The following is a 24,562-nucleotide window of genomic DNA, read 5'->3' on the forward strand; positions in this document are numbered from 1 at the left end:
GTTAAAACAGCACTAACTTGACGAACTATCATTGTGGTTTTGATGCGTAGGTAAGAACGGTTCTTGCTCAGCCCGTAGCAGCCATGTAAAACTTACAACAACAAAGTAGAGCACGTCTAACTTGTTTTTGCAGGGCATGTTGTGATGTGATATGGTCAAGGCATGATGCTAAATTTTATTGTATGAGATGATCATGTTTTGTAACCGAGTTATCGGCAACTGGCAGGAGCCATATGGTTGTCGCTTTATTGTATGCAATGCAATCGTCCTGTAATTGCTTTACTTTATCACTAAGCGGTAGCGATAGTCGTAGAAGCAATAGTTGGCGAGACGACAACGATGCTACAATGGAAATCAAGGTGTCGTGCCGGTGACAATGGTGATCATGACGGTGCTTCGGAGATGGAGATCACAAGCACAAGATGATGATGGCCATATCATATCACTTATATTGATTGCATGTGATGTTTATCTTTTATGCATCTTATTTCGCTTAGATAGACGGTAGCATTATAAGATGATCTCTCACTAAATTTCAAGGTATAAGTGTTCGCCCTGAGTATGCACTGTTGCAAAAGTTCTTCATGCTGAGACACCACGTGATGATCGAGTGTGATAAGCTCTACGTTTAAATACAACGGGTGCAAAACAGTTGCACACGCGGAATACTCAGGTTAAACTTGATGAGCCTAGCATATGCAGATATGGCCTCGGAACACTGAGACCGAAAGGTCGAGCGTGAATCATATAGTAGATATGATCAACATAGTGATGTTCACCATTCAAAACTACTCCATCTCACGTGATGATCGGACATGGTTTAGTTGATTTGGATCACGTGATCACTTAGATGATTAGAGGGATGTCTATCTAAGTGGGAGTTCTTAAGTACTATGATTAATTGAACTTTAATTTATCATGAACTTAGTCCTGGTAGTATTAGCATATCTATGTTGTAGATGAATAGCTCGCGTTTAGCTCCCCTGTTTTATTTTTGATATGTTCCTAGAGAAAAATAAGTTGAAAGATGATAGTAACAAAGATGCGGACTAGCTCCGTGATCTTAGAATTATCCTCATTGCTGCACAGAAGTATTATGTCGTTGATGCACCGCTAGGTGACAGAACTATTGCAGGAGCAGATGCAGACGTTTTGAACGTTTTGACAAAAGCTCGGTATGATAACTACTTGATAGTTTAGTGCACCATGCTTTACGGCTTAAAACCGGGACTTCAAAAATGTTTTGAATGCCACTGAGCATATAAGATGTTCCAAGAGTTGAAATTGGTATTTCATACTCATGCCCGTGTCGAGAGGTATGAGACCTCTGACATTACTTTGCCTACAAGATGGAGGAGAATAGCTCAACCAGTGAGCATGTGCTCAGATTGTCTGAGTACTATAATCACTTGAATCAAGTGGGAGTTAATCTTCCAGATAAGATAGTGATTGACAGAGTTCTCTAGTCACTATCACCAAGTTGCTAGAACTTCATGATGAACTATAATATGCAAGGGATAACGGAAACGATTCCCAAGATCTTCGTGATGCTGAAATCGACGAAGGTAGAAATCAAGAAAAGCATCAAGTGTTGATGGTTAACAAGACCACTAGTTTCAAGAAAAGGGCAAAGGGAAGAAGGGGAATTTCAAGAAGAATGGCAAGCAAGTTGCTGCTCAAGTGAAGAAGCCCAAGTCTGGACCTAAGCCTGAGACTAAGTGCTTTTACTGCAAAGGGACTAGTCACTGGAAGCGGAACTGCCCCAAGTATTTGGCGGATAAGAGGGATGGCAAAGTGAACAAAGGTATATTGGATATACATGTTATTGATGTGTACTTTACTAGTGTTTATAGCAATCCCTCGGTATTTGATACTAGTTCAGTTGCTAAGAGTAATAACCTTAAACGGTAGTTGCAGAATGAACAGAGACTAGTTAAGGATGAAGTAACGATGTGTGTTGGAAATAGTTTCAAGAATGATATGATCATCATGGAACACTCTCTATACTTTCGGGATTAGTGTTGAACCTAAATAAGTGTTATTTGGTGTTTTCGTTAAGCATGAATATGATTTGATCATGTTTATTGCAATACGGTTATTCATTTAAGTTAGAGAATAATTTTTATTCTGTTTACATGAATAAAACCTTCTATGGTTATATACCCAATGAAAATGGTTTGTTGAAAATCGATCGTAGTGATACACATATTCATAATATTGAAGTCAAAAAATGCAAAGTTAATAATGATAGTGCAACTTATTTGTGGCACTGCCGTTTAGGTCATATTGATGTAAAGCGAATGAAGAAAATCCATGTTGATAGCTTTTGGAATCACTTGATTATGAATCAGTTGATGCTTGCGAACCATGCCTCATGGGAAAAGATGACTAAGACTCCATTCTCCAGAACAATGGAGCGAGCAACTGACTTATTGGATATAATACATACTGATGTATGAGTTCCGATGAGTGTTGAGGCTCGCGGCGGGTATCATTATTTTTTGACCTTCACAGATGATTTGAGAAGATATGGGTATATCTACTTGAAGAAACATAAGTCTGAAACATTTGAAAAGTTCAAAGAATTTCATAGTGAAGTGGAAAATCATCGTAATAAGAAAATAAAGTTTCTATGATCTGATCGCAGAGGCAAATATTTGAGTTATGAGTTTGGTCTTCAAATTAAAACAATGTGGAATAGTTTCACAAACTCATGCCACCTGGAACACCACATCGAATGGTGTGTCCGAACGTTGTAACCGTACTTTATTTGATATAGTGCAATCTATGATGTCTCTTACCAATTTACCACTATCGTTTTGGGGTTATGCATTAGAGACAGTTGCATTCACATTAAAAAGGGCACCATCTAAATCCGTTGAGACGACAGTGTATGAACTGTGGTTTAGCAAGAAACCTAAGCTGTCGTTTCTTAAAGTTTGGGGTTGCGATGCTTATGTGAAAAAGTTTCATCTTGATAAGCTCAAACCCAAGTCGAAGAAGTGCGTCTTCATAGGATACCCAAAAGTAACTGTTGGGTACACTTTCTATCACAGATCCGAAGGCAAGATATTTGTTGCTGAGAATGGATCCTTTCTAGAGAATGAGTTTCTCTCGAAAGAAGTGAGTGGGAGGAAATTAGAACTTGATCAGGTAACTGTACCTGCTCCCTTATTGGAAAGTAATTCATCATAGAAATCTGTTTTTGTGACTCCTACACCAAAGTGAGGAAGCTAATGGTTTGATCATGTAACTTCAGATCAAGTTACTACCGAACCTCGTAGGTCAACCAGAGTGAGATCGACACCTGAGTGGTACGATAATCCTGTTCTGGAGGTCATGTTAATTGACCATGACATACCTACGAACTATGAGGAAGCGATGATGAGCCCAGATTCCGTGAAATGGCTTGAGGCCATGAAATCTGAGATAGGATCCATGTATAAGAACAAAGTATGGACTTTGGTTGACTTTCCCGATGATCGGCAAGCCATAGAATATAAATGGATTTTTAGGAGGAAGACGGACGATGATAGTAGTGTTACTATGTACAAAGCTAGACTTGTCGAAAAAGGTTTTGACAAAATTGAAGGTGTTGACTACGATGAGATTTTCTCACTCATAGCGATGCTTAAGTCTGTCCGAATCATGTTAGCAAATTGCCACATTTTATGAAATCTGGCAAATGGATGTCAAAACTGCATTCCTTAATGGATTTCTTAAAGAAGAGTTGTATATGATGCAACCAGAAGGTTTTGTCGATCCTAAAGGTGCTAACAACAGGTGCAAGCTCCAGCGATCCATCTATGAACTGGTGCAAGCATCTCAGAGTTGGAATATACACTTTGATGAGTTGATCAAAGCATATAGTTTTATACAGACTTTTGGTGAAGCCTGTATTTACAAGAAAGTGAGTGGGAGCACTACAGCATTTCTGATAAATATATGTGAATGACATTGTTGATCGGAAATAATGTAGAATTTTCTGGAAAGCATAAAGGAGTATTTGAAATGAGTTTTTCAAATAAAGACCTCGGTGAAGCTACTTACAGATTGAGCATCAAGATCTATAGAGATAGATCAAGACGCTTGATAAGTTTTTTCAATGAGTACATACCTTGACAAGATTTTGAAGTAGTTCAAAATGGAACAGTCAAAGAAAGAGTTCGTACCTGTGTTACAAGGTGTGAAATTGAGTAAGACTCAAAGCCCGACCACGGCAGAAGATAGAAAGAGAATGAAAGTCATTCCCTATGCCTCAGCCATAGTTTCTATAAAGTACGCCATGCTGTGTACCAGATCTATTGTATACTCTACACTGAGTTTAGCAAGGGAGTACAATAGTGATCTAGGAGTAGATCACTGGACAGCGGTCAAAATTATCCTTAGTGGAATAAGGATATGTTTCTCGATTATGGAGGTGACAAAAGGTTCGTCGTAAAGGGTTACGTCGATGCAAATTTTGACACTGGTCTAGATGACTCTAAAGTCTCAATCTGGATACATTTTGAAAGTGGGAGCAATTAGCTAGAGTAGCTCCGTGCAGATCATTGTTGACATAGAAATTTGCAAAATACATATGGATCTGAATGTGGCAGACCCGTAGACTAAACTTCTCTCACAAGCAAAACATGATCACACCTTAGTACTCTTTGGGTGTTAATCACATAGCAATGTGAACTAGATTATTGACTCTAGTAAACCCTTTGGGTGTTGGTCACATGACGATGTGAACTATGGGTGTTAATCAGATGGTGATGTGAACTATTGGTGTTAAATTACATGGCGATGTGAACTAGATTATTGACTCTAGTGCAAGTGGGAGACTGAAGGAAATATGCCCTAGAGGCAGTAATAAAGTTATTATTTATTTCCTTATTTCATGATAAATGTTTATTATTCATGCTAGAATTGTATTAACCGGAAACATAATACATGTGTGAATACATAGACATACATAGTGTCACTAGTATGCCTCTACTTGACTAGCTCATTAATCAAAGATGGTTAAGTTTCCTAACCATAGACATGAATTCTCATTTGATTAACGGGATCACATTACTAGGAGAATGATGTGATTGACTTGACCCATTCCGTTAGCTTAGCACTTGATCATTTAGTATGTTGCTATTGCTTTCTTCATGACTTATACATGTTCCTATGACTATGAGATTATGCAACTCTCATTTACTGGAGGAACACTTTGTGTGCTACCAAACGTCACAACGTAACTGGGTGATTATGAAGATGCTCTACATGTGTCTCTGAAGGTACTTATTGAGTTGGCGTATTTCGAGATTAGGATTTGTCACTCCGACCGTTGGAGAGATATCTCTGGGCCCACTCGGTAATACACATCACTATAAGCCTTGCAAGCATTGTAACTAATGAGTTAGTTGTGGGATGATGTATTACGGAACGAGTAAAGACACTTGCCAGTAACGAGATTGAACTAGGTATTGAGATACCGATGATCGAATCTCGGGCAAGTAACATACCGATGACAAAGGGAACAACGTATGCTGTTATGCGGTTTAACCGATAAAGATCTTCGTAGAATATGTAGGAACCAATATGAGCATCCAGGTTCCGCTATTGGTTATTGACCGGAGACGTGTCTCGGTCATGTCTACATAGTTCTCGAACCCGTAGGGTCCGCACGCTTAACGTCCGGTGACGATTTGTATTATGAGTTTATGTGTTTTGATGTACCGAAGGTAGTTCGGAGTCCCGGATGAGATCGGGGACATGACGAGGAGTCTCTAAATGGTTGAGACGTAAAGATCGATATATTGGACGACTATATTCGGACATTGGAAAGGTTCCGAGTGATTCGGGTATTTTTCGGAGTACCAGAGAGTTACGGGAATTCGCCGGGGAGTATATGGGCCTTATTGGGCTTTAGGGGAAAGAGAGAGGAGAGGCTGCGCCCCCCCAATGCTTAGTCCGAATTGGACTAGGGAGAGGGGCGGTGCCCCCTCCTTCCTTATCTTCTCTTTTCCCTTTCCTTCTCTCCTACTCCTACTACTTGGAAGGGTTCCTAGTTCTACTAGGAAAGGGGGAATCCTACTCCCGGTGGGAGTAGGACTCCCCTAGGGCGCGCTATAAAGAGGGCCGGCCCTTCCCCTCCTCCACTCCTTTATATACGGGGAGGGGGGCACCCCTTGGAGACACAACAATTGATCATTGATCTTTTAGCCGTGTGCGGTGCCCCCTCCACCATAATCCACCTCGGTCATATCGTAGCGGTGCTTAGGCGAAGCTCTGCGTCGGTAGCATCATCATCACCGTCATCACGCCGTCGTGCTGACGGAACTCCCCCTTGAAGCTCTGCTGGATTGGAGTTCGTGGGACGTCATCGAGCTGAACGTGTGCTGAACTCGGAGGTCCCGTACGTTCGGTACTTGGATCGGTCGGATCGTGAAGACTTACGACTATATCAACCGCGTTGTGCTAACGCTTCCTCTTTCGGTCTATGAGGGTACGTGGAGACACTCTCCCCTCTCGTTGCTATGCATCACCATGATCCTGTGTGTACGTAGGACATTTTTTCAAATTACTACGCTCCCCAACAGCAAGAATGATCACTTGACTTTATCATAAGTCTTCTCGAAATCCACTTTGAAGACAACTCCATCTGTTTTCTTCGAGTGAATTTCATGCAAGACAACCACTCCCTCCATAATATGTCATCCAGCCATGAACGCCGTTTGGATCGGCTGTACCACAGTATACACAATTTTTGTCACGTGATTAGTCCCAACTTTGGCGAAAATCTTAAATCTCACAATAAGTAGTTATATCGGTTGGACTGCTCAATGCGAACATATCAGTTACTGCAGACAGGCGAGGCGACGGCTTTCAAGACGCGTTGGCATTAATGCGGGCAGGCGAGCGGCGCGCGCCAGGCGAGGCGGTGGCTGGCGATGGGACAAGTCTGCGTTATTGCGGGCAAGCGGGCGGTGCATGGCAGGCGCTGATGAGAGGTGGCAGGCATGACAGGCCACAGGTACCGCGCATGTCCACGACCGAAACTGGCACGATTGACGGCTGACCCACGCCGCAAGTTGCCCCAAATCGGACCCACTAGTAAAGAAAAAAATATTATATACATATACATACAGGCACGTCCCGCCGTCGATGGGCGGGTAGCATCTTTTTAAATATATGACAATCATGCCCTTCGTTATGAAGAGGTATCGCACAATCTTCGTCCTTCATGCCTCCGAGCTAATGGAGGATGCTGCCACGTGCCTTCCTTATGGCGGCGTTGTGTCGGTTGTACCATGCCTGCAGGCGCGCCACCTGCTCCTCCTCGGAGATGACGACCCTCGACCCCGAGGAGCCACCGATATCGATGCCTCCGAGGTGATGGAGGATGCTGCTATGCGCCTTCCTTATGGCGGCGGCAGCTCCTCGACAGCTTGGCGGCAGATACGGCGGGGCTGCGAGTCAGGCCCACTAATGTGTACGCATCGGTTGTGCGCCGCGGCGATGTGGGTTCGTCCTTCATACTGTGTCAAATATGGACCTGGCGACCGTGCCTGCGCGGGGGTGGGGAGGAAAGCTCCTCCTTGACCCGTCGGGGTGGGGACGGTAGCGCAGCTGGGACGGTGGCTCCTCCTTGACCCGCGCCGACGACGGTGGTGCCAGGCCAATCTGACGGAGCAAGCACTTCGGCATGATCTCCATCTGACGGTCAAATTCTTTGTCCGTCAGAGCGAGGAGGCCCTCGCTGCTCCGGCTGCTAGTCCTCCTTGTTGCTGGAGTTGAGGACGATCTCCTCATTGCCGGTGGAGCCAGCCGCCATGGACGTCGAGGGGCTCAGAACTCGCGGGCATCGGAGCCAAGATCCACCTGACGATGAACTCCTATTGCCACCGCCTATTGGCGTGGACCACCACGACTTTGGCATCGCCTCTATAGGAGGAGGGGCTCAGAGAGGTAGAGGACGAGCTTGGAGAGCAGGAGATGCAGATGTGCATCGCAGGAGCATGACTTATATCGCCGCGGCCAGGCTAGGCGAACGGGCGGTCAATCCACATCTACATATATAGTTCGTATGCATACCGGGTAAATTCTGCTAAGCTTAGTTGTTTACGATTATCAATTGCATAAGTAATAATATTATCTGTTAACATGAACAGAATGTGCTATTTATGTTCTCTGTCAGATTATGGCATTCTAAAAACATTAATGATTATAATGATCGGTTTGTCAGATTATGGCATTCTAAAAACGTTAATGATTATAATGATCACACGTAGACAAGAAAATTAATCAAAGTACGAGTGTCATATGTTGTGTATCTCGTGGCTTGATGGGATTGTGCAAGCGCAGGTTTACTCCCAGAGGGGGTGAATAGGCGATTTTTAGAAATTCATCTAACTCTGATGAATTTGACGAAGATCGGACTGAAGAAACAGAAATAGGAACGAGACTAATTCATCACAGAAACATAAAACATGCATACAAGATAGATGCAAGTGAAGAACATGCAATCATACAAGAATCCAGACATACAAAAGATGAACTAAGAAAATGAAATGCAACAGGATGAAAGTCTTCAGTTCAAATTTTTCAAAGTAGATCACAGATTATTCAGCAGCATAATAATAGAAAGTAAAGGAGTTGAGGAATTTGAAACCAGTTTGGCTCGGTGAGGAGAAGATGCTTTGGTAGACATGTTCCGGTTGCTATATCAACTATATGTCTGGTTAAGATGGCTGAGATTGAACTCTGAAGAAACATGTCTTCACCGTATTCCTCCTGAGCTAAGGTCAGAGCATACCTCGCCCATTCATTCTTGGTAAGTATTCAAGGTAGACTTCCAAAACCTTCACAGACTTGTTCACCGACGCGCCACAATTACTCTTGGTTGCTCAGAACATGACGCCTAACCATCTAGAAGAATGGCAGTCTTCAAAGGTAACAAGTGTTGGATCACACAGATCAAACTCTTCAGTGATCCTCAATCACTTTGGTTTTAGGTTTATCCTCACTTAGGTTAATCACAAAGTCGTCAGAGGAAGGGTTGCTCTTAAATGACAAGTGTCAATTTCTCTCTAGAGCAGCCAACCAACAAGTGGTAGTGAGGGCGGCTATTTATAGTCAGGGGCAATCATATTACCCGATCAAAGATCATAGTTTTTCACCCTGGAGAAAGTCCGCGCTCTCAAAACGGTGCCTTCAACAGGGCCACTGCTAGGCACAACCAATTAAGGTCAAACCTTAGATTTTCATCCTAATAAGACTTTGTACTCCTCCTAGTGTTGCAACCCCAGCTTGTCGATGTCGCTGCCACAAGTCACGACACACCGAGAAATTCTTCATTGCCTCAAAAACACAGTCCTCCATTACTACTCCTCAAACCTCAGCCGCTATGACATTGTCTGCCATTGTATACACCAAGGAAATAGAAAGACCAACATGTCCCATAATGTCAACAACCAATGGAGGTTTGCGCCACATCCTCCCGAAGCCGCACGAGCTGAAATAAGGACGCACACGACCGGATCCCATCCGATCCAGCAATAGAGGTGTAACGCGCCCAAAGGATATCTCCGGCGGAGCATTCCGAAACTCATCAACGACCAGATCAAGGAAGACAAGCATCAAGAAGGTCATCAGCTTGGCATGAGAAGAATCCAAGGACCGACTTCTTATTCAAGCAAATCCACCAGGCCCCAACGCCGCCGATCAAATCAGCGGAGGAGAAAGTGGCCGTTGTGCCGTACGTGTCTACCTCACCTCTCCGGCTTGCACTATGGACCCGACCACTAGGGTCGCGACATCCTGCGCCTTGATCTCCCGGAGGCAACAAGGGAAGAGGTTCGTCCACGACCTAGCTTTTCCATGGGGATCCCCCGAAGGCAATGAACAGCACCTCCTCCGCCAGATCCTTGCCACCCGGGAAGATCACCACCACCACCCCAACGCAGGGGCGCCACCCTGGTCGCTGTGCGTCGATGATCCGCCATCGCCGCCTCAACAGCTCCTATGTTCAGCTCCATCTCCCACCCGCCCCAGGAGCTCCCGTGTTCGCCTTCATCACTTCACAGCAAGACAAAATACAAGGACACGAAAACACTCAATAGTGTGGTTCATTTTCTTGCTTTGCTGTTTTTTCAACATCTTACTTACAAATTAAATATTCAATAAAACAATTGACATTTAGTGAAGGAAAACACACAAGCACATATGGAAAAATGTGAGGTACATATATTTCTCGAAAAGGGAAAACTGAGAAGTAGTTCTTTTCCCAACAACCCTAGCCTCTGGTTCTTGCCATTCCGCTTGTGGTTCGTACGTGGTCTCCAGTGGTTTGCTCGTGAAGTGAGAGTGGACATGTCATTAGAGCATCTTGAACCGAGGCCTCTAAATTCTCCTCCGATCCTATGTCCGGACGGACAGCCGAGACGTTCGGACACAAAAACGCCTTTTCAATGAAGATCTCAAAATTCCCTTATTTGTTCAGGCTGTACGCAAATTCTCAAACGTGTGTGGAGAGGAAATAGGGGTGTTTGGACGTGTCCGAACAGTTCACCCTGTCAGACCCGGCCCACCACGGACCACTTTCGTCTTTCTTTTTATTTCTCTTCTCTATGCATGCATCAGGACAATATGGAGATAAATTAAGAGACACCATGTTTGCCGAACAAATGGGGCTCGGACATGCCCCGACACTTCTTGCTTCCATGGAAAGCACATCAATTACTTGTAGAGCAGCAGTGAGATGGTAGTCTTGCAGGGCCGGGGGGGGGGGGGGGGGGGGGGGGGGGCGGGGGGGGGGGGGGGTCGACCATGAACCACCTTAATACTCTGCCTATGCAGCGCCATTGAAGCCAGTTGTAAGGACGATCTCATGTCATGCAACGTAGATACAAGGTAATGTTTTTCTGATGCCTCTCGTTCCAAAATCGTGATGAATCCCCACATTCAACTGAGTTGCACAACTTGCACTACACTCAGGCTGGGAACTTCTATGAGATTCCAGCATCGACCAAATCGTGTGGACCAGCTACGCGCATATATATTTAAATTAAGATCACTGGTTCTCTGTATGCATAATGATGTGGATGTAATAGTTGCTTCACTAATATACTGGTTAATTACATCACTGGGCTTCCACAAACTAAAATTTGGATTCGCCGCCGTGCTCAAGAGAGCAGACATACGTTATCTGTGACCAGTCACATTAGTTGCTTCACTAATAGCCTGAATTGTACAATAGCAAACTCTGGGCGGCCTGCTCAAGAGAGCAGACATACGTTATCTGTGACCAGTCACATTAGTTGGATATGTTTTTCTGATGCCACTCACTCCGATCTCCCAAGAAATGTGCACACGTTATCACAAACACACGTAATTGGCACTTTTCAGAAGGAAAAGAACATGTTTGAGTCACACCTTCGTCGATGTGGACTGCTCCATGCATGGCTTCTGTACGTGGAACCAGTTAAAGTGGAGGAGCAACCATGACTTGTGTTGTATGCGCAAGCAAATTGAGTGTGCGCACGTTACCAGCAAGTATAAATGAACCAAGAAAATTTTGAGTTGGTAGATAAAATAAATAGATTTATCACTAGCTGTTTTACTATCATATATGGATGCTATTTATATACAGAGGCGAGTGCAATCTCGCACCTCACATGGCAGGGCTGGGCACTCTCCCAACTAGATTCTTCTTCTCTTGTTCCTCTCCGGGATGTTTGTAATTGCGTCACACAAAATACGGCAACAAATCCATTGAAAGTAGAATAGTGCATGATCAAGCAGTCCATGTCAACTCAGTGTCACATACTTGTGTGTGTGGCAATGTGTATGCACTTCTTTGAAGCCTGGAATGAGTGGCAGGCTTGCAGCACAAGAACATCTTCAACAATGTTGCCCATCGAGATAGCTAGTCCACACTAGTGGTCCTGTCACATAGCTTCGTTTTCTCTAGGAGTGTGCTATGCTTCATCAGAGTAACGATGACGAGTGGGCATGAACCGTATGCGTTCTTGTCACAGCTCGCACTGGGAGTAGGTTGATTGAGTGAACAAGTAAATGGTGGTTAGTCAAGAAAAGAAGATTCCTTTCTTCTATATGAAACAAAACGTTCGTCCGCAAGCAAAAACATGTATATTGTCATCTTCTAATCGTACTATGCTAGTTACAAAAACAAACTCATTGAATTATGTCATCCATCAAATCTTGTTCTTTATAGATTTAAAATAAACTCATATTTCCCTGCAAAAGACCATATTTTTCCCTCTCAGTGCCATACTCCACTGATCTTCTACTCAACTAGTACTCCCTCTATAAACTAATATAAGAGTGTTTAAATCACTAGCAGTTCTTGCGACTGATTAGAAATTGTAGCCTTTACACCTATTTTGTCCATATGTACCTTATTCTGTTGCCCAAGGCTGCCACATCACATCATGATCATTGAAGTATCTGATGTATGTTTCTCATCGACTAGGATGTAACCATAGAACTGAGACATGCATGTATCCAGGTCAATGCACCACATGGGACATGTCCGCACTGTTAACATTGACGAACGCATTGGGGAGCTAGTGCCCCAATGCGTGGCACCCGTAGAATGTAATTGTTGCCCATGTAGCACTTCAACCTGATAACGTGCACGTGACGCATGCATGATAGCAAGCGCAATAATGCTAAACATATAAAAAGGTACACGCAATTACACGCTGACTAGGATTTTCTTCATCTACTAACCAATCATAAACTTGTCCCTCCCCCCTCTCCCCCCTCCTTGATTTTCAGGAGGGTGGACCGCCTCCCCACCTATTGACCAATCAAATTAACCTTTTTTGTAAAACCTTATAACTCGTTTGTACGTGTAGCATTATTTTATGATAGCGTCCATGCATTTGTTCCGAATGAGATGTTTATGGAAAGTACAAGGACAGATGGGTTGCAGCTAGTACTTGGAGGAGTACTAGAATGCTAGCAGGCTAGATCGGTCCATTACCACTGACACGTCATGAGTAAACCATGGACCATTTGGTGCAGTGACTGAAAACTTGTCCTATTTGGCCGTATGCATCGCTCTTTTTTGGAAAAAAGTGACTGAAAACTTGTCCTATTTCTAATGATCTAACTACACCTACTGGCGTCTCTACCTAAAAAGCAGCAAAGACACTTATGAAACTATCAAGTTCAGAATTCTTGATCGCATAAACACGACCAAATAGATGATCACACTCAGCGTTCTTAGAAAGTAAGTAGTACTCCTTCTGTTCCATAATGTAGTGCTTATGGATTTTTTTCAAAAGTTAACTTTATGAAGTTCTACCAAGTTTATTTAAAAATAGTATCCACGAGGCTATCCCATGCCTAGCATCAACGAATGTAAGTAAATATTTTCCTTCGACTTGAGGATGCGTACACTCATCTTATGGAAATCTCTCACGGCTTATTTCCCAAGCACAACTTGTTGGATAGAAAGCAACATCTCCTATGTGCTCTAGCCCCCAAGGCATGTCAAGGTACCTTACACAAACAAATCAGTTGTTTAGACCATAATGGTCGAAACAGGCATGAGCATAGTAGGTTCCCAAATTCATGCATGAAGCAATCATTCTGTAGTGTGCCAACATTACCAGTACCTCCAACATGGCCATCCCAATTCCAGTGCATGGATTGCATCTTCAGCTGAACTATATCTCCATTTTTTTCTCTGTGCACTCAACTTACAAACAACATACTCCACCGTTACCTCTATATAAAAGAATGCCAAGTGTTGATGAGCATGTATAAAGATAGAAATAGCAGAGAGCGGCGTTCCTGAGAAGGGTGGTATCTGCACATGTTATCCTGATCGTAGGTCCAGCTCTAGGGATTCGTGCTAGTGGGTCCATGCCATCATATACGGTCGTGAGGAAAGTGAGAAACGCTGGCAGAATACGGGATGGAACAATACTATACGCTAGCTGGCGGGCTTCTTTTTGAATTGATCGTTACGGTGGGGAGCCGAGCCATGGATCGGGTTCGTCATGCGAAACCTGATACTGGATCAGAACCGTAAAAAGCGCACCATGAGATGAGATGGTGCCGCCATCAAAGGGTGAGTAAATGCTGGTCGCCTGGTCGGTAGATGACAGTGTGGCTCAACCAAAGAAATCGAGCCTCCCCCTCCCCTGTAGATAGTTCAGCACCTTTCCTTTCCCCTTTTCCCCTCTTCCTATCACAGCTACCAGGCGTAGGCGAACCAATGGCGGCGGCTGGAAGTGCGACGACGGCCGTGGAGTTGCTCCATGGCGGGATGGAATTTCCGCTAGATCCAGTTGATAGGTACGGTCCACACCGCTCTATTCAGTTTGATTCGAAACTGGGGCGCGGTAGCAAGGAAAACTCACTGTTTTTTGGGATTCATTGACATTCCATAGATTCCCGCTGACAGAAGTCACCGCCTGAAAGCACAAGTGCTCCCTAGGTGGTTTTGGTAATTAATGACAACATATCTCTTGTTGGACTAACAATTTTACCTAGTATGTTTCAGACAAGTTCAACAAATTAAGTGGCATGGACTAAAGGATGTGGAACCCCTTCAAGGTGCTAAGGACAAAGGATTGGCTCAAGCTTCAAGATCAAGACTCTACATTTTATATTTCAGTGATCCAAGATCACATTGAGTCTATAGGAAAAGCCAATACTATCAAGGAGGGATGAGGTGTTGCTTAATGGCTTGCTTGCTCAAAGTGCTTAGTGATATGCTCCAAAACCCTCAACTACCTTCCCACATCCACATATGACCTAAACCAAAAATCAAACTCGGCCCCACCGATTCCTTCTATCCGGCGCCACCGAGTTCAGACGTCATAGCCACTGCCAAAACCCTAATCAATTCGGTCTCACCGATGGGATCTCAGTCTCACCGAGATGGGCTTACAAACTCTCGGTTACCTACTGCAATATTTTCGGTCCCTCCGAGATATGCAATTGGCCCCACCGAGTTTGCTTGGCCAACTCTCTGTTTCACTTATTACCCAAATCGGTCCCACCGAGTTTGAGTAATCGGTCAAACCGAGTTTTGGATTTACCCTAACCCTAGCACATCGGTCCCACCGAGTTGATCCAGTCGGTCCCACCAAAAACCCTAACGGTCACTAGGTTTGCTAAATCGGTCCGACCGAGTTTCTCAATTCGGTCTCACCGAGATTGGTAAATTGTGTGTAACGGTTAGATTTTGTGTGGAGGCTATATATACCCCTCCACCCACTCTTCATTCGTGGAGAGAGCCATCAGAACATACCTACACTTCAAATACACATTTTCTGAGAGATAACCACCTACTCATGTGTTGAGGCCAAGATATTCCATTCCTACCATATGAATCTTGATCTCTAGCCTTCCCCAAGCTGCTTTCCACTCAAATCTTCTTTCCACCAAATCCAAATCCTGTGAGAGAGAGTTGAGTGTTGGGGAGACTATCATTTGAAGCACAAGAGCAAGGAGTTCATCATCAACACACCATTTGTTACTTCTTGGAGAGTGGTGTCTCCTAGATTGGCTAGGTGTCACTTGGGAGCCTCCGACAAGATTGTGGAGTTGAACCAAGGAGTTTGTAAGGGCAAGGAGATCGCCTACTTCGTGAAGATCTACCGCTAGTGAGGCAAGTCCTTCGTGGGCGATGGCCATGGTGGGATAGACAAGGTTGCTTCTTCGTGGACCCTTCGTGGGTGGAGCCCTCCATGGACTCGCGCAACCGTTACCCTTCGTGGGTTGAAGTCTCCATCAACGTGGATGTAGGATAGCACCACCTATCCGAACCACGGGAAAAACATCCGTGTCTCCAATTGCGTTTGAATTCTCCAAACCCTTCCCTTTACATTCTTGCAAGTTGCATGCTTTACTTTCCGCTGCCTATATACTCTTTGCATGCTTGCTTGATATGTATTGTGATTGTTAAATTGTGCCTAAACTCCACTTAAACCGAAAAAGCTTAAAACTGCAACTTTAGCATTAAGTGTCTAATCACCCCCTCTAGACACATCTACTTCAAGGTCCTACAAGTGGCATCAGAGCATTGGTCTCCATTGCCTTGGTTTAATCACCATTGGAGGAAGATGGATGTGTCTACTTTAGGGAGTCTTAGACATAGAGTGCCTATTCTTGATGGAGAGTATTTTCATGAGTGGAAAAATGAGATGCTTGTAATTTTCAATCAATATCATTTGAACAATTATATTGCTAGCCCTTGTGCACCTCATATTGATCCTTTCTTGACGAAGAAGGGATTTCACACGAGTTCTCGGCTACGTACACACCTCAACAAAATGGAGTTGTTGAGAGGAAGAACCGGATGCTCATCGAAATGGCGAGAACGATGCTTGATGAGTACAAGACGCTGAAGCACTTTTGGGCAGAAGCGGTTGAGACAGCTTGTCATGCAACAAATCGCTTGTATCTTCACAAGCTACTCGGCAAGACGGCACACGAGCTCCTCACCGGTAACAAACCCCAAGTTGGATACTTTCGAGTATTCGGCTCAAAGTGCTACATTCTTGACAAGCATCGTCGTTCAAAGTTTGCTCCTAAATCTCATGAAGGTTTTCTACTTGATTATGGCTCAAACTCTCACACTTACCGTGTCTACAACAATTTCACCCGAAAGGTTGAAGAGACGGTAGATGTGAAGTTTGATGAATCTAATGGCTCGCAAGTAGAGCAATTGCCAATCGATGTAGGAGACAAAGACCCTTCAGAAGCAATCCAAGACTTGCCTATTGGCAAAATTCGTCCAACGGAGGTGAAGGAGAGTACCTCGTCCGTCCAAGTGGAAGCTTCTACTTCACGACAAGGTGAACCAAGAATTGATACGGAAGCATCCACAAGTGGGACACACCAAGATGAAGAAGACGAGGAAATGCATCAAGACGAACATCAACAACCTCCTTCTCCACCACGACAAGAGAACGAGAATGTCAACAATGAAGAAGGCCAAGAAGAAGAACAAGATGAAGAAGATGTTCAACGAAGACCCAAGCAAAAGCTCTCACGAGTTCGAGCAAGAATTGCCAAAGATCATCCCGTCGAGCAAATCTACAATGATATTCAAACCGGGAGAATCACTCGCTCAAAAACTCGTTTAGCTAACTTTTGTGAAAACTATTCATTCATCTCTAGCATTGAACCTATGAAGGTTGAAGAAGCATTGGAAGATCCGGATTGGATAAACGCTATGCATGAAGAGCTACACAACTTTGAGAGAAACCAAGTTTGGACATTGGTTGAGAAACCCGACAACAACCACAACATCATTGGTACCAAATGGGTGTTTCGCAACAAGCAAGATGAAGATGGACAAGTGGTTTGCAACAAAGCACGTCTCGTCGCCCAAGGGTACACACAAGTTGAAGGTATGGACTATGGTGAGACATATGCTCCCGTTGCTAGACTTGAGTCCATTCGCATCTTACTTGCCTATGCCAATCACCATAATATCACCTTGTACCAAATGGACATTAAAAGTGCTTTTCTAAATGGTGAAATAGAGGAGGAAGTTTATGTCAAACAACCTCCCGGCTTTATCAATCCTAAGAAACCAAATCATGTTTACAAACTTCACAAAGCTCTTTATGGTCTTAAACAAGCTCCTAGAGCATGGTATAAATGCTTGACCAAGTTCCTTATTGCAAGTGGTTTTGAAATTGGTAAAATTGATTCTACTCTTTTTACTAAAAGGGTTAATGGGGAACTATTTGTATGCCAAATTTATGTTGATGATATCATATTTGGTTCAACTAACCCTCTCTTTAGTGAAAAGTTTGGAAAGCTAATGTCAGAGAAGTTTGAGATGTCTATGATGAGTGAACTCAAATTCTTTCTCGGTTTGCAAATCAAGCAAACTAAGGAAGGTACATTTGTCTCTCAAATGAAGTACACCAAGGACTTATTCAAGAAGTTCAATATGCAAGAATGCAAAGGTATGCCTACACCCATGCCTACTAGTGGACATCTTGATTTGACCAAAGATGGTGAACCGGTTGATCAAAAGGTTTATCGTTCTATGATTGGTTCTTTGTTATACCTATGTGCTTCACGTCCCGACATTATGCTAAGTGTGTGCATGTGTGCACGTTATCAAGCTGCTCCTAAAGAATGTCATCTTAAGGGCGTGAAAAGGATAGTGAGATACTTAATTCATACACCAAACTTTGGCATTTGGTATCCTAAGAGGTCTTCTTTTGATCTTGTTGGCTATTCCGACTCGGATTATGCCGGAGACAAGGTTGATAGAAAGTCCACTTCGGGTACTTGTCAATTTCTTGGTAGATCTCTTGTGTCTTGGTCTTCCAAGAAACAAAACTCGGTATCCTTATCCACCGCCGAAGCGGAATACATTGCCGCTGGTTCATGTTGTGCTCAATTACTTTGGATGACCCAAACTCTTAAAGATTATGGGATCTATGTGAAACATGTTCCACTTCTTTGTGACAATGAAAGTGCTATCAAAATTGGTCATAATCCTGTACAACATTCTCGAACTAAACATATTGAAGTTCGTCATCATTTCATTTGAGACCATGTTGAAGGAAATATGCCCTAGAGGCAATAATAAAGTTATTATTTATTTCCTTATATCATGATAAAAAGTTTATTATTCATGCTAGAATTGTATTAACCGGAAACATAATACATGTGTGAATACATAGACAAACAGAGTGTCACTAGTATGCCTCTACTTGACTAGCTCGTTAATCAAAGACGGTTATGTTTCCTAACCATGGACAAAGAGTTATCATTTGATTAATGGGATCACATCATTAGTTGAATTATCTGATTGACATGACCCATTCCATTAGCTTAGCACCCGAGCGTTTAGTATGTTGCTATTGCTTTCTTCATGACTTATACATGTTCCTATGACTATGAGATTATGTAACTCCCGTGTGCCGGAGGAACACTTTGTGTGCTACCAAACGTCACAACGTAACTGGGTGATTATAAAGGTGTTCTACAGGTGTCTCCAAAGGTACATGTTGGGTTGACGTATTTCGAGATTAGGATTTGTCACTCCGATCATCGGAGAGGTATCTCTAGGCCCTCTCGGTAATGCACATCACTTAAGCCTTGCAAGCATTGCAACTAATGAGTTAGTTGTGGGATGATGTATTACAGAACGACTAAAGAGACTTGCCGGTAACGAGATTGAACTAGGTATTGGATACCGATGATCGAATCTCGGGCAAGTAACATACCGATGACAAAGGGAACAACGTATGTTGTTATGCGGTCTGACCGATAAAAGATCTTCGTAGAATATGTAGGAACCAATATGGGCATCCAGGTCCCGCTATTGGTTATTGACCGGAGACGTGTCTCGGTCATGTCTACATTGGTCTCGAACCCGTAGGGTCCGCACGCTTAAGGTTTCGATGACAATTATATTATGAGTTTATGCGTTTTGATGTACCGAAGGTTGTTCGGAGTCCCGGATGTGATCACAGACATGACAAGGAGTCTCGAAATGGTCAAGACATAAAGATTGATATATTGGAAGCCAATGTTTGGATATCGGAAGTGTTCCGGGTGAAATCGGGATTTTACCGGAGTACCGGGAGGTTACCGGAACCCCCCGGGAAATATATGGGCCTTAGTGGAAGAGAGAAGAGGCAATCAGAGATGGGCCGCGCGCCCCTTCCCTCCCTTGGTCCGAATAGGACAAGGAGAGGGGGCCGGCCCCCCTTCCTCTTTTCTCTCCTCCGCGAATCCTATTCCAACTAGGAAAGGGGGGGAGTCCTAGGAGTAGGACTCCTCCTGGCGCGCCTCCTCTTGGCCGGCCGCCCCCCCCCCCCCCTTGAGCCTTTATATATGGAGGCAGGGGCACCCCCTAGAGAAAAAAGTTGATCCACGTGATCATATTCTTAGCCGTGTGCGGTGCCCCCTTCCACCATAGTCCTCGATAATATTGTAGCAGTGCTTAGGCGAAGCCCTGCGACATTAGTACATCAAGATCGTCACCACGCCGTCGTGCTGACAAAACTCTTCCCCGACACTTTGCTGGATCGGAGTCCGGGGATCGTCATCGAGCTGAACGTGTGCTAGAACTCGGAGGTGCCGTAGTTTCGGTGCTTGATCGGTCGGGCCGTGAAGACGTACGACTACATCAACCGCGTTGTGCTAACGCTTCCGCTGTCGGTCTACAAAGGTACGTAGATCACACTCTCCCTTCTCATTGCTATACATCACCATGATCTTGCGTGTGCATAGGAATTTTTTTGAAATTACTACGTTCCCCAACAGTGGCATCCGAGCCTAGGTTTTATGTGTTGATGTTATATGCATGAGTAGAACACAAGTGAGTTGTGGGCGATATAAGTCATACTGCTTACCAGGATGTCATACTTTGGTTCGGCGGTATTGTTGGACGAAGCGGCCTGGACCGACATTACGCGTACGCTTACGCGAGACCGGTTCTCCCGACGTGCTTTGCACATAGGTGGCTTGCGGGTGACAGTTTCTCCAACTTTAGTTGAACCGAGTGTGGCTACACCCGGTCCTTGCGAAGGTTAAAACAACACCAACTTGACAAACTATCGTTGTGGTTTTAATGTGTAGGTAAGATTGGTTCTTGCTTAAGCCCGTAGCAGCCACGTAAAACTTGCAACAACAAAGTAGAGGACGTCTAACTAGTTTTTGCAGGGCATGTTGATGTGATATGGTCAAGACATGATGCTAAATTTTATTGTATGAGATGATCATGTTTTGTAACCGAGTTATCGGCAACTGGCAGGAGCCATATGGTTGTCGTTTTATTGTATGCAATGCAATCGCGTTGTAATGCTTTACTTTATCACTAAGCGGTAGCGATAGTCGTGGAAGCATAAGATTGGCGAGACGACAACGATGCTACGATGGAGATCAAGGTGTCGCGCCGGTGACGATGGTGATCATGACGGTGCTTCGGAGATGGAGATCACAGGCACAATATGATGATGGCCATATCATATCACTTATATTGATTGCATGTGATGTTTATCTTTTATGCATCTTATCTTGCTTTGATTGACGGTAGCATTATAAGATGATCTCTCACTAAATTATCAAGAAGTGTTCTCCCTGAGTATACACCATTGCGAAAGTTCTTCGTGCTGAGACACCACGTGATGATCGGGTGTGATAGGCTCTACGTTCAAATACAACGGGTGCAAAACAGTTACACACGCGGAATACTCAGGTTATACTTGACGAGCCAAGCATATACATATATGGCCTCGGAACACAGAGACCGAAAGGTCGAGCGTGAGTAGATATGATCAACATAGTGATGTTCACCAATGAAACTACTCCATCTCACGTGATGATCGGACATGGTTTAGTTGATTTGGATCACGTAATCACTTAGAGGATTAGAGGGATGTCTATCTAAGTGGGAGTTCTTAAGTAATATGATTAATTGAACCTAAATTTATCATGAACTTAGTACCTAATAGTATCTTGCTTATGTATGTTTGATTGTAGATAGATGGCCCGTGCTATTGTTCCATTGAATTTTAATGCGTTCCTTGAGAAAGCAAAGTTGAAAGATGATGGTAGCAATTACACGGAGTGGGTCCATAACTTGAGGATTATCCTCATTGCTGCACAGAAGAATTACGTCCTGGAAGCACCGCTGGGTGCCAGGCCTGCTGCTGGAGCAACACCAGATGTTATGAACGTCTGGCAGAGCAAAGCTAATGACTACTCGATAGTTCAATGTGCCATGCTTTACGGCTTAGAACCGGGACTTCAACGACGTTTTGAACGTCATGGGGCATATGAGATGTTCCAGGAGTTGAAGTTAATATTTCAAGCAAATGCCCGGATTGAGAGATATGAAGTCTCCAATAAGTTCTATAGCTGCAAGATGGAGGAGAACAGTTCTGTCAGTGAGCATATACTCAAAATGTCTGGGTATAATAATCACTTGATTCAAATGGGAGTTAATCTTCCAGATGATTGCGTCATTGACAGAATTCTCCAATCACTGCCACCAAGCTACAAGAGCTTCATGATGAACTATAATATGCAAGGGATGAATAAGACTATTCCCGAGCTCTTCGCAATGCTGAAAGCTGCGGAGGTAGAAATCAAGAAGGAGCATCAAGTGTTGATGGTCAACAAGACCACTAGTTTCAAGAAAAAGGGCAAAGGGAAGAAGAAGGGGAACTTCAAGAAGAACAGCAAGCAAGTTGCTTCTCAAGAGAAGAAACCCAAGTCTGGACCTAAGCCTGAAACTGAGTGCTTCTACTGCAAGCAGACTGGTCACTGGAAGCGGAACTGCCCTTGGCGGATAAGAAGGATGGCAAGGTGAACAAAGGTATATGTGATATACATGTTATTGATGTGTACCTTACTAATGCTCGCAGTAGCACCTGGATATTTGATACTGGTTCTATTGCTAATATTTGCAACTTGAAACAGGGACTACGGATTAAGCGAAGATTAGCTAAGGACGAGGTGACGATGCGCGTGGGAAACGGTTCCAAAGTCGATGTGATCGCGGTCGGCACGCTACCTCTACATCTACCTTCGGGATTAATATTAGACCTAAATAATTGTTATTTGGTGCCAGCGTTAAGCACGAACATTATATCTGGATCTTGTTTGATGCGAGACGGTTATTCATTTAAATCAGAGAATAATGGTTGTTCTATTTATATGAGTAATATCTTTTATGGTCATGCACCCTTGAAGAGTGGTCTATTCTTATTGAATCTCGATAGTAGTAACACACATATTCATAATGTTGAAGCCAAAAGATGCAGAGTTGATAATGATGGTGCAACTTATTTGTGGCACTGCCGTTTAGGTCATATCGGTGTAAAGCGCATGAAGAAACTCCATACTGATGGACTTTTGGAACCACTTGATTATGAATCACTTGGTACTTGCGAACCGTGCCTCATGGGCAAGATGACTAAAACACCGTTCTCCGGTACTATGGAGAGAGCAACAGATTTGTTGGAAATCATACATACAGATGTATGTGGTCCGATGAATATTGAGGCTCATGGCGGATATCGTTATTTTCTCACCTTCACAGATGACTTAAGCAGATATGGGTATATCTACTTAATGAAACATAAGTCTGAAACATTTGAAAAGTTCAAAGAATTTCAGAGTGAAGTTGAAAATCATCGTAACAAGACAATAAAGTTTCTACGATCTGATCGTGGAGGAGAATATTTGAGTTACGAGTTTGGTGTACATTTGAAACAATGCGGAATAGTTTCGCAACTCACGCCACCCAGAACACCACAGCGTAATGGTGTGTTCGAACGTCGTAATCGTACTTTACTAGATATGGTGCGATCTATGATGTCTCTTACTGATTTACCGCTATCGTTTTGGGGTTATGCTTTAGAGACGGCCGCATTCACGTTAAATAGGGCACCATCAAAATCCGTTGAGACGACGCCTTATGAACTATGGTTTGGCAAGAAACCAAAGTTGTCGTTTCTTAAAGTTTGGGGCTGCGATGCTTATGTGAAAAAGCTTCAACCTGATAAGCTCGAACCCAACTCGGAGAAATGTGTCTTCATAGGATATCCAAAGGAAACTATTGGATACACCTTCTATCACAGATCCGAAGGCAAGACTTTTGTTGCTAAGTTCGGAAACTTTCTGGAGAAGGAGTTTCTCTCGAAAGATGTGAGTGGGAGGAAAGTAGAACTTGACGAGGTAACTGTACCTGCTCCCTTATTGGACAGTAGTACATCACAGAAACCTGTTTCTGCGACACCTACACCAATTAGTGAGGAAGCTAATGATAATGATCATGAAACTTCAGGACAAGATACTACTGAACCTCGTAGATCAACCAGAGTGAGATCCGCGCCAGAGTGGTACGGTAATCCTGTTCTGGAAGTCATGCTGCTAGATCATGATGAACCTACGAACTATGAAGAAGCGATGGTGAGCCCAGATTCCGCAAAATGGCTTGAAGCCATGAAATCTGAGATGGGATCCACGTATGAGAACAAAGTATGGACTTTGGTTGACTTGCCCGATGATCGGCAAGCAATTGAGAATAAATGGATCTTCAAGAAGAAGACTGACGCTGACGGTAATATTACTGTCTACAAAGCTCGACTTGTCGCAAAAGGGTTTCGGCAAGTTCAAGGGGTTGACTACGATGAGACCTTCTCACCCGTAGCGATGCTTAAGTCTGTCCGAATCATGTTAGCAATTGCCGCATTTTATGATTATGAAATTTGGCAGATGGATGTCAAAACTGCATTCCTGAATGGATTTCTGGAAGAAGAGTTGTATATGATGCAACCGGAAGGTTTTGTCGATCCAAAGGGAGCTAACAAAGTGTGCAAGCTCCAGCGATCCATTTATGGACTGGTGCAAGCCTCTCGGAGTTGGAATAAACGCTTTGATAGTGTGATCAAAGCATTTGGTTTTATACAGACTTTCAGAGAAGCCTGTATTTACAAGAAAGTGAGTGGGAGCTCTGTAGCATTTCTGATCTTGTATGTGGATGACATATTACTGATTGGAAATGATATAGAATTTCTGGATAGCATAAAGGGATACTTGAATAAGAGTTTTTCAA

General features: G+C 43.7%; 1 pseudogene; it reads left to right on the forward strand.

The window, feature by feature from the left end:
• Positions 1–1,349: 1,349 nt before the first annotated feature.
• The window catches only part of LOC147973085 (protein FAR1-RELATED SEQUENCE 1-like), a 32,599-nt pseudogene continuing 9,386 nt past the window's right edge, over positions 1,350–24,562 (forward strand).

Source organism: Triticum urartu, chromosome 5A (assembly GCF_056163025.1).
Source record: "Triticum urartu cultivar PI428250 chromosome 5A, HENAU_Tu73, whole genome shotgun sequence".
In the NCBI taxonomy this organism is placed as follows: domain Eukaryota; kingdom Viridiplantae; phylum Streptophyta; class Magnoliopsida; order Poales; family Poaceae; genus Triticum; species Triticum urartu.